The sequence below is a fragment of the Anastrepha ludens genome, chromosome 5 (assembly GCF_028408465.1).
Source record: "Anastrepha ludens isolate Willacy chromosome 5, idAnaLude1.1, whole genome shotgun sequence".
Lineage (NCBI taxonomy): Eukaryota > Metazoa > Arthropoda > Insecta > Diptera > Tephritidae > Anastrepha > Anastrepha ludens.
The window spans coordinates 76,188,976-76,201,293 of record NC_071501.1 but is presented as its reverse complement, the minus strand read 5'-3'; the positions used below and the strand labels follow the sequence as shown (position 1 = coordinate 76,201,293).

Below are 12,318 nucleotides of genomic sequence, written 5' to 3'. Positions count from 1 at the left end.
ATAAGCAGATTCGAACCGATTTACAACGACTTGTTTCCACTCTTCTCTTGAGAGTAAGAATGGTCGTAAATGTTGTGGGGGCAGTTGTAGGCGAGGGAGTGCATAGTATACTCTTCCGAGGAGTTTGGTTTTTAAGAATTTGTTTAAGTTTTTGCAGATTTACTACTAGGGTAACTTTGAACCCATTTTTTAATATTTAACCAATTACTGTACTTGAAAGGAGTTTCATTCATTTCTGTTTACACGTTTAATATGAAACGGTATACCATACATATATTAAAACGTTGGAATCGAGTGGTATGAATGTGTTTTTTATAAGTTAACAGGTCTGGAACTGTTTATTTCAGAAACATATTAGACCAGAATTCTTTGGCTGATATGAACTGGAATTTTGCTGATGCGTGACCGGAAAATTGGAAGTTCGTAGGCCATCATAGTGTTATTAACACGGAAAAAATATAGAGCACGAACTGGCTGAGTTGAAAAGTGAGCTGGTAATATTTTATTTTCCCACTTATATTTTTTCGGCAGGATTATACTGTCTTTACGTACCTTTGTGTGAGTATGGTACTGCAAGCTTTTTTTAGTTATAAAGTCAAAATGACCCTGGAGTGAATTCTTTTCGTTCTCAACCACCATTTCATCAGTTTATTTTCTAGTTTGCGTTCTATCTTTTTCCAATGTGTGAAATTATGCGTTAGAATTTTATCAGCTAGCGAACTAATCAGCCTCTGCATAAGTATACTAGGCTATATATTAATATTATTTACCTCAGTTAACGAACTAGTTCATAATGGACAAGACTACAGATTATTGATTTCATCAAAATGTATATTCTTCTAATACTTGTTTCGTGTGCCTTGAATGTTTTAAGTATAATATTTTCATGTATATAATTTGAATTATTATTCATTTATATTTATTTTTCACAAACCTTAAACTGTTTATTTTGCAACTAGTACAATTGCAACCACCCTCCAACTAGTACAGTTGTAGCCACTCTCAAACTAGTACAATTGCATCCACTCTAAAACTAGTATGCTACTATGTTATGCACAAAAATGTTTGCTTTTTCGGTATAGCTTACTATCCCATATAAATGATAGTATGAATGTGTGCGTGCTTATGTAAAATATGGCTACAGGGAGCCCTTAAACCTCTTATCGGTTCAAAATAAGTATTATTCAGAAAAATTTAATACTTTTTTTATTGAAAAAAAAAAACACTACTTACAAATAAATACGAATAAATGTATATATCTGAAATCTTTTTCTTTAATCAATCATTTAAACATTAATTTTTTTAGCACCACATTTAAATTTTTAGCACAATCGCAGAAATACATAATTTGCGAAAGCTTAACAAATCTGTATAGTTATATGATTTTCGTTAACCCGTATTTCATTCGTTTCTTGTTCGAAGAAGAACAATAATTTGAGCTATGCTGTTCAATGTTCACTAAAAGTCCATCCGTTTTTGGCCAAATACAATTATTTTTCCCACTGGGTTATTTTTACATGCAGCAAAGTTTTAGTAAAAATTCTCGTTCCTCTACACAGTTAAAATGATTTTTGTGTTTGCTGCACAAATAACAGTTTTAATGAGTGACAGCATTCTGAAAATTTTCTGGCCAAAATCTGCTTTACAATACAAATACAGTAACTCATAAAATTACGTAAATAAAGAGTAAGAAAAGAAAGAAAATACAGTGGAATCCAGCTTGCATTCTGAATATCATTTAATTTTGATTTAAATACAAGACGCATAAATATTTTTCAATAATTTTTTTTTTTTCATTGGAGAGAGTAAAACTCGATTTAAATATGGAATACAATTTCGGTCAAATCACTTTCACGACTGGTTTCACATTATCCTATTAAGTTCTGCCATCTGTCAAACACCCTGTGGACAGCTTTCTAGAGTCAGAATATTCTCTCTCAAGAACTTTAATTGATTCAGCATTGGGATTTTCCGAATATTCAAAATCGGTAGAGGTTTAATTTGCTCCTTTTTTTAATTTTAGCCGCTCTTCTCCTAATCGAAGTAGTGGTAGTAAACTCTAGCTCTTGCTGGCAGTATACTAATAGATTTGTTGCACTGCAATTGTTGAATCGTGGCTGGGAAAAATAGCGCCGCCTTCCAACAAGACAAGTGCTGCTTAGTGATTGCGCTGAAATCTTGATGACATTTTAGTTAATTTAGTGTATTGTACAAAAATATAGAAATATGTTTACATTTGTGCCCTTTCTCTGGATAGCAGACCGTCATCCTCTAACTCTCACCCTCATCCATCCACCCATCCTGCTATGGCGTTATTATGTAGAAAATTAAATCATCTTTATATCCAACTTATATGCGAACATTCTTTAGGTTTTTATATATATTAAAATTCTGGGAATTTGGTGAAATAATGGTTGCGTTGTAATGCCTCAAAGCCAATTCAAATCAACTTTACAGTGACTTGGTAAAGATGAACCATTATGGTAAGCCGGCAAAGAAATCTAAGTGCTGGAAAATAATTCTTCTATACAAAATGCTTGGGAGAGGAGGGAAGAAAGGGAAGAAAGAGAGTCATTCACTAAGCGTGCCCGAATTCTGATTCTCAAAAGCTGTGAAAATTGTAATAAAGCGTAGCAAAAAACTCTTTCTTCTTATAAGCCATTCTCGCAAAAGTAATGTGCAAACATAATTAAGAGTAGTGTTAAAGGGGAGATAGTTTTCCGTCACAAGCACTATTCGTTTTTAAGCACGAAAGTTTTGGCTGAGGTTACTCCAGTAAAATTTTACGAAAAATGATTTTCTAGCACATTTGAATCCTATAATGACTTTCCAAATTTGTTTTACGAGGATTTCCTGGATTAAAGGTCAAAACGTCCCTTTATGAGTGAGTGATAATGGGCTAAAATGTTCTACAAAAATATTTTTCTTGAAATATTTCTGTATATGTCTTCACTTTTAATATATTGTATTTTTACCATTTTTGTCGGTTTTTTGAAAATAACTTAGGTCGAATATAAAAACTTTAGTAGGCCTGAAAAAAATTCAAACTAACTACCAAATATGGTATGTCGTGGGTTTTATTACTGATTGTTGCACAATGCAATATATTTTGGAAATTTTATAAATTTTGGATGGAGTGTACGAGTACATCCATTTTCAGCTAAAAGTTATGATCCCAGAAGGGGCTCACTGTAAATGTTCAGTTTCTACATATACTACTGGTAACAGGCAATCACATACATATTTTGAGACGAGCTGGAATCTAATGTATGATTCCAGCTTGGTTGAGTTTGTTTGGATATTTTTTCGGTAGAAGCATTCAACTGAATGTTACGCTGACTTTATTTTACTTAAAAAAATAAAAAAAATTTTTATTTACTTTTAACTGACAAAATGAGTTATGCCCGGAATCCCACAAAAAGATTTGCCTTAGCACCATTTGAATAAAAAAGAAATTATGTTTTAAAAAAAAAAAAAAAAAAAAAATAAAATGTTTAAGAGGCTAGAGGTAGTCAGAATTTTCAAAACATTTGACTTGTTTTTTGACACTTTCTTAAGGTATGATAACTTAGAAATATTGTGTGAAAATTTGAAGTGAATCCAACAAATACTTTTCGAGTTATTCTACAATTAACAAAGGGGGCTCGGGCGCCCCCTCAGGTGTTCGAAAGCAAGTAGCAAAACTTTAAAGGCGTTTTTCTCACAACTATGTTTTTTGAACTGGTGATCACTGAAACTTAAAAACCGCTTGGTAGATTTCAATAAAATCTATACTGCTTTTGAAAAACATAAAAAACTCGTCTTTGGTCGAAGGATTATCTATTAATAAAACTAAAAAAAAAAAAAGGACTTGTGATTGTTAGCTATTAAGCACGTTGTTTAGCGTTAGGCGGTTCAAGATTTATTAAAATGTAATATAATGTTACAGTATCATATTGGAAAGTGATAACGGAAAAAACATAGTGGAGAATTAGGGTTGTACTTAACATAGTATATAATCTTACATATACATTAGGGTCGCTCTTAACATATTATAGTATATGATCTTACATACTCCGGCTCAACCATAATTCACACCATTTTTGAAAAAAATGTATAACTAAACAATTTCATTGAATTCTATATCTATACTGGTCAATAACTTTTTACAAAATTTTTCATGTTTGATTTTACTTAAACCTTTCGTAAAACCATCTGCTACATTATCTGTAGTGGAAACATATTCAATTTTTAATTCTTTTAGACTACATTGTTCTCTAATATAGTGAAACTTAATATCTATATGTTTGCTCCTTTTCTTAGTTGACTCGTTCTTCGCCAGAAACGCAGCTCCTTGATTGTCACAGTAGATGACCGTTGGAAACTCGACGTACCGCTTGAATCCTATTTCTCTTAGCAAATTTCGTTGAAACATAACTTCTTTCGCCGCGTGACACATAGAAATGTATTCAGCTTCAGTTGAGCTTAAGGCTATTACATTTTGCTTCTTAGATTCCCATTGTATCGGTCCATTTCCAAACATAAACACAAAACCACTGCATGACTTTCTATCTGAAGCATCAGATGCCCAATCGGAATCTGAGTAACATACAAACTCATCAGAATTAGAATATCGCAAACTCATGTTAACAGTGTGTTTTAAATAACGTAAAATATGCTTCGCCACAAGAAAGTGTTCGTGGTGAGCATGGCTGCAAAATTGCGACAGCTTCGAAACAGCAAACGAAATATCAGGCCTTGAAATAATTGACAAATAAGTTAAGGCACCCATTAACGACTGGAACTTTTTAGTATAGTCTCCGACACAGTTAAGATTCGTGCATTTCTGTAATACACACCCACTAGGAATCGGTGTAACTGCAGATTTACAATCTGACATACCCCATTCATCGAGCAGTTTTTCGATGTACATTTTTTGATGAATTTTAATTTCACCCCGATTTCCATCTCTTTCGATTTGCATTCCAAGGTAGTGCTGTATTGGACCTCTATCTACAGCTTGTACGATTTCATTCAATTTATTTAAAATATTCTTAATTGATTTTCTCGAACTACTTGCAACTATTAAATCATCGACGTAGACGCCTATTATATTGATATCTTTTAGACTTATTTTATAAAAAAACGCAGCAGTCTGACTTCGACCGATTAAATCCCATTTTCATTAATATATCATTTATTTTTTCTGACCAATCTCTGCCGGCCTGCTTTAAGCCATAAATCGACTTTTTCAAGCGACAAACGCTTTGCGGATTTTCTTGGTCTTCAAACATTATCGGTTGGCGCATATATATTTCTTCTTTCAGCTCACCATTCAAATAGGCTGCAGTTATATCAAAGTGGTGAACCAAAAGCTGATGCTTAACTGAGAGAGCTAATATTAATCGAATAGTAGCATGTCTCACAACAGGTGAGTACGTATCAAAATAATCTATATTTTCTCGCTGAGAACAACCTTGCGCAACAAGACGGGCTTTATACTTCTCAACACTCCCATCAGTGTTTCTCTTTGTTGTGAAAACCCATTTGCAACCTATAACATTTTTGTTCTCTGGTAGGTCTACTAAATCCCATGTATTATTTTTCATTAAAGTTGACATTTCCGATTCCATAGCATTTTTCCAATGTAATGCATTTTCACAGCTTAAAGCTTGTTTTGTGGTAATCGGATCATTCTTTACGCAAGAAACTGAATTTAAAACATTCACACATGGATCAATTGCAAATACTTTACGTGGTCTTCCAACAGTACCATTTCTTAAAATCTTCGGCCTTCCTCTTTTGATACGCCCTTGAGGATTCACAATTTGTTCCGGATCAGAATCACCATCTTCATTTTGTTCAGATGGCACAACCTCATCTTCCTTATCATGACCACTAAAGGTAGGAACCTCACTTATATTATCTTTGTCTTGCTGATTAAACAATAGTAATGTATCATTGTACGATAATTCGTCATTTTGAACAGTAGTAAACGTCTGCTCAAAAAATATAACGTCTCTTGCCACGATAATAGATTTCGTACGAACATCATAAAGTCTGTATGCCTTGCAGTCTCGTGCATACCCTACGAATTTAACAATATCACCTTTTCGTTCAAATTTCGATTTGCCAAGTTTCTTATTTAATGCGACCGCATCGCAACCGAACACCTTCATGTAACCAACGTAAGGCTTTCGACCTGTCCAACGTTCAAACGGAGTGGTATTTTTCAAAACTTTCGTTGGAGAACGATTTCTAACGTAAGTAGCCGTGTTGACTGCTTCTGACCATAAACTGTGTGATAACTTAGATTGCTCTAGCATGCACCGTGCCATTTCAACAACGGTTCTATTGTAACGCTCTGCTATGCCGTTCTGCTGCGGTGTGTACGGAATCGTTTTTTGGTGAATTATACCTTTAAAGTTTAAATATTTCAACATGTCTTCATTTACGTATTCCCGGCCGTTATCAGTTCTCAAAACTTTTATCTTCTTCCCGGTTTGATTCTCAACATTAGCAACAAAATTTTTAAAACATTCAAGTGCCTCTGACTTTTGCTTTAAAAAATAAACATGTGCATATCTCGTATAATCATCAATGAAAGACATAAAATAAAGGGAACCACTTTGCGACTTAACTCTCATCGGGCCACATAAATCTGAGTGGATAATTTCTAATGGTTGCTTTGACAAAACCCTTTTATAACTCAAAAAACTTGTTTTCTTTATTTTACAAGTAGCGCAAATCTCACAATTGAAAAACTCTGATTTAATTAGCTTCTCTTTATCTTTAGTCATATTCTCATTAAAGAGCTTAAGCAAATCGCAACAATTAATGTGACCAAATCTCTGATGCCAGATTCTTAATTTATCATTTAATATTCCACCTATTTGCATGGCTGAATTCTCTTCAGGCTTGTATAATTTAGCTTCATATATATTGCTTTTCAATGGCGCATTAAACAATATTTCATTATACTTATTTTTAACAACAGCCTTGCCATTCATAAATAATACTTTATGACCTCTCTGAATAATTTTTGCCACAGACAAAAAATTTGAATGTAATTGTGGAACATAAAACACGTCTATTAAAGTAATGCCAGAGAACTCTGATTTTAATTTTACATTACCAATAGCTTCAACTCTTACTTTCTCACCAGTCGCCAGCATAACTTCATCACTGCATTCTCTTAATTTAACGAAGAAATGTTTCTCACAACACATGTGACTGGATGCACCGCTATCGAGTATGAATTTATCTCTTTTGTCACTTTTCGCACTGCCTATCCCCAATACTGCATTACCTGAATTGTCTTTCCTTTTGCTTTTGCTTTTGCATTGAGTGCTTATGTGACCTTGCATACCGCATATGTAACACCGACGCCTCTCTTGACCTCTATGTGACTTCTGCTTCGCTGCATTAACGGACAACACGCGCTCTGCTTCTAGGTTGATGTTGTGTTCAGCTACACCGTTTGATGCACGACGATGCTCTTCTTCCAGCAGCTTAGATTTTAACTGTACCAATGTTGGAAGTTCGTCCCTCGCCTCGATCGCAACAACAAAATTTTCCATCTCCTCAGGTAGCGCACACAGCAACAAAATAGACAAGAGGTCGTCTGGAATCGATATTTGAAGCTCACGTAGGCTTTCAGCGATTGAACAAAAATTGTTGATTTGTGGGCTTAACTTTTCACAACGTCGAATTTGGAAACGAACCAGATTTTTAAATAATGACACCTTTCTTGCTGGTCCACGTGCGTTGTAAATTTCATCGAGCCTCTCCCAAGCCGTCTTAGAATTTTCACAGTCCTTAATATAAATGAGCTCTGAACTTTTCACATTTAACGTTATTAAGGCTAACGCCTTTTTATCGAATTTACTGAAATTGGCCTTATCGAGTGCGGTCCAACTTTCTACGCAGATAGTCTCAACCGGATACCAGCAGTCTAGCGTAATTAGCAGACTTTTCATTTGGACGCACCAAACGGAATAATTTTCACCGTCTAACTTTTCAATGTTTATACCGTTCATTTTAATTCACACAGAATTTATTTGTTCACTCAAAAATTTTTATTGTTCACCAAATGTTTTTTGTTCACACAGAACTTATTGTTCACACAGAACGTATTTCTTTTCTTTTTTGATTCCACAAATATTTTTAGCGACACACTCTGGGCCCATAACCCTGTTAGCTATTAAGCACGTTGTTTAGCGTTAGGCGGTTCAAGATTTATTAAAATGTAATATAATGTTACAGTATCATATTGGAAAGTGATAACGGAAAAAACATAGTGGAGAATTAGGGTTGTACTTAACATAGTATATAATCTTACATATACATTAGGGTCGCTCTTAACATATTATAGTATATGATCTTACAGTGATGATCACCGCAAGGGACTTCCGAAGAAACGGGCTCCACACAAGCAGCGATAACTTTTACAATTATAATTTTTTTTTTAATTTTGCTAAAGACGAGTCGAAACATGATGTATTAATGCTATGTTTTTATTTTTGTAAAATAAAGCAATTGACTAGTAAAAAAAAATTATTGAAAATCATCAATTTTTCGGGCCTCTGACTACCCCTAACCCCTTAAGTAAATTAAAAAAAAGTAAATAAATAAAAAAAAAAATGTTTTATTCAAATGGCGCTAAGATGCGAAGAAACTTTTGTTTATTTTATTATCTGTTTTTTTAAATCTGTTGTTAAATATTTTGTTGCAAAACGAACATGAGGAATTTGAGCAACGTTTCACAATTCGCATTTTATTAATTTTAAAACTTACTCCCACAATTATAGTTGGTGATTATTTTCTCAAGATTACACACTTTTTAAGTAACTGTATGCAATTATATGTATACACATTCACATATTCGGTGCGTACCTGCACTTCACTAAATTTTTCGCCCCGTTCACTTCCTTTTGCGCACCAATCAAAAACTTAAGAGCTGGTTACTGACTTCTGGTAAATTGCAACACTCACTCATTGTTTGCTTCCAATGTTGCCAACCAACCAACCAACCACATATCATCAGCATCCACAACCCCGATTGTCTTGTGCGTGTATTTGTGTGTGTGTATGATTTTCTGCTCTGAAAAGAGAAAATTTTGCCAAAAATGTAGGTTTGAACAGCTAGTGACCGAATTTTATGTTGTCCCTCCCCTTTCCAAGCAACATTGGTACGCATTCATTTAAAGTACCTGCTGGTTTTAAGTGGAAATTTACGAGCATTTACTTAGTAGAATGACTGAGTAAGCGGGTGATAGTTGCATGTTTTCAGCTGTACGGTGCTTCCATACCGACATCATGATTTTGTACAAATATGTGAGTGTATGTGTTGATGAAAATTTTAGATTATTTATGAAATCTGTAGAGCTGACTTTGAGACTCTTTGGCCATGTTGTGTTTGAAATTGGTAGTATTTAGGTGATAAGAGGAAAAGGGAATAGAACGATACTACATATATGGCTATAGAATATCATATCAGGAGCTATAGAGTAGTGGATCGTGAAGTACCGTATGTTTGATTACGAAGCATTTAATTCAAATGTTTTCAAATTTGCCCCCTTTTGTGGGAGTATACATTAAGTCTAAGTAAAATTTATAGCTCTATTCTGTAAGGTATAAATAGGTAGAAAGGAGATTCTGAATCTTTAAAGGTAACATTGCAGATTTAGTTTTTAATTTTAACTCCGAATGACTTGCTGTCGTTCACAGCCAAAATAAAAGCCACTGGGGGGCCCACAATCTGAGAACAACCAGAAGAATTATAAAGAACAATCCACCAGGTCACTGGAAAACTTCATGGATGGTACCGAACCTTGAACAAGTAAGGTAGCAATCGAGGATGAGTTCTTGGACCGCGAATATACAGACTTCCAGCAAGATCTGAATTTTTCTTTCAGACAGATAAACACCACCAGACAGGCACCACCTGACAGATTATTATTCAATTATAATTTTATTGCGATTCTATTAAATGGCGAGGACTTATTTTATTCGAGTAAAAACATGCCAAAAATGTTCATTTAAGGTATGCTCAGTTTCCGTGTCTCTCCTTATAAATTATATCGGTAGCCTTGCAATGTGTTTTATTATTATTTTTAAGTAACTCTCATCACCATTCTAATGCATTCATCTAGCGTTCGAATAATCTGCGGAGCAATCATTTTCCACAATTTTACTTTCCTTTTACACTTTTTTCATTTTATTTTTTGGAAATTTTTATATTACGAACTGCTTTACTTTCTCTCTCATAGTGACACTGACTAATGAATGCATTTTTTCCAAATCCCACAACGACACTAGTTTTGTTTTGGTTTGTTTATTAAGATCTGTATCTCAGCTTGAAGATTTTAAGTAGTTTTTATTCAACTTTAATGTGTGCAGTGAAAATACATACATGTATAATACTTTGGACTAGTTGACTATTTCTGGTGCTCTGCAAAAAACATTAACGGCCGCATTACATTGCTGGACAGAGAGAAGAATCCACTAGCATATCAGAAAATACGAAAGATGCATCTAACATAAAATTCACTCAAGCTTTCGGTCATTCCTTTTTTTAAAGATTCTAACAAAAAATACTCTTCGCATCAATAGATGAATGCTTAGAAACATAATTAATTATACTTTCTTCGGTGACTGCGAGCATAAACGACGGCATGATCCGATTATGTCCAGCAACAGTTGTCAACTCACTGCTCGCGCTATTACCAACAATAACCGAGTGCATATGGTATTCTTATTTTATTTTGCCCTTCCTATGTTGAGTTTTGAGAGAGCCTCGTATAATGCGAAGTGGCTGTTTGCTCAGTTACAGCATGCATGCTAAGTCCCGATTTACACGAGGAGACATCTGGAAGGGAGACACTGGAAATTCTCTTTTGATGTTTCATTCGCGTACACACGGGCAAAAATGTTTCCGCGACATTTTGACATTCAATACTTTAGCATCGTCTGGTTCGGATGTATTCTAGCACGCGCTTACATGTAAAGCAGAGAGCGTTCGACAACAGTTTCTTAAATATATGAATGAAAAATGCAAACTGGTTAAATAATAAATAATTTGTTGTTTTTTTTATTGAAATATATTTATAAATTCTTATACTTGAATAAAAAAAATGAAATTAAAAATACTTCATATGTAAATAATTAACTTAAAATTTACTTGAGTATCTAGAAATGCAGGGAAAAATTAGAAATCAACATAAACATGTCCCATAACTATTTTAAATTATACCTACTTTACTAGCAAAAACAATCGTGCATTTCCCAAGCAGCGTTCGGATGTTTATCATCGTTGTTATCTTCCGTTTGATTGAAAACCAACACATAACTTAGAACTTTCTTCCACAAAAGAAGAAAACGAATGAAGCAACTGTCAGAAATTGCTTTAAGATAAGAAATACGAATAAGAAGAGCAAAGCGTGTCGCCGAGTACGGGAGACAAAATCCCTTCTCTCTTCCCCGACCGTCCTTCGCCCGTGAACAAAATGTTTCCCTTCCAGATGTCTCCTCGTGTAAATCGGGTCTAACAGCGCCAACGAAAGCAGCGCTGCTAGTAGAAACTGTATTTGTAAAACGCAAAAGGAACCTGAGCGCCACTGTTATTATCATCTACAACATACGATGATGGTGTTGTGTTAAGGGGGGGGGTAGGGTCATAAAATCGAAATTTTTTTTCTTCACTCATCTTATAGTAAATCATTTCAAGAATGTTGTGTCAAAATTTTAAGTGGATCGGAGCAGAACTCTCAAAGTTATAGCCTTTGTAGCCACTCTACCTCGAATGCGGAGCATCGATAATTTCTCAGAGTCATTTTTTCAAACGCGTTTTTCCCGAAACGACTTCTTAAAAGTCGGTGCCGATCACAACTCCGAAACTATTCAACCGATTCTTTTCAAATTTGGCACACGTTTTCTAAATCAAAAATACCTCCCCCCCCACACTGTTTTTTTTTAATTTTTTTTTTTTTTAAGGTTGTTTTTCACTTACAAATATGGCGAAATTTTTCGCCAAAAATGCTCGTTTTACGTTTTTTTGCCACCAAAACTACAAAAATGAAAAAAAAAAATTTATTAATGGAGGGGGGGGGGGGGGGGGGGGGGAGCATTACGTCATACTTTAACTGAAAAATTCGACTTTTTTAATATAGTTTCAGACGAATGCCGATTGGCACCGCAGAGCACCTCTCGAAAAACATATCTCCAAAAAAACTCTGTCATGGGCTTATTTGTCAATATTTTATTATTAATATTTTTTAAAAACTTATTGAAAAGATGTACAATAACATGCAACTGATTTTATTAAAGTATCTTAAGCCA

The 12,318-nt window shown here is 34.4% G+C and overlaps 1 protein-coding gene across 5 annotated transcripts in view; it reads right to left on the bottom strand.

The window, feature by feature from the left end:
* LOC128864563 (protein eyes shut) overlaps positions 1-12,318 on the bottom strand; it is a 307,203-nt gene that overhangs the window by 216,947 nt on the left and 77,938 nt on the right. For all 5 annotated transcript variants that reach the window (XM_054104288.1, XM_054104287.1, XM_054104289.1 and 2 more), the window contains one exon: positions 8,875-9,082. The gene's annotated coding sequence lies outside the window, so the exon portion shown is untranslated. The remainder of the gene's footprint in view (positions 1-8,874; positions 9,083-12,318) is intronic.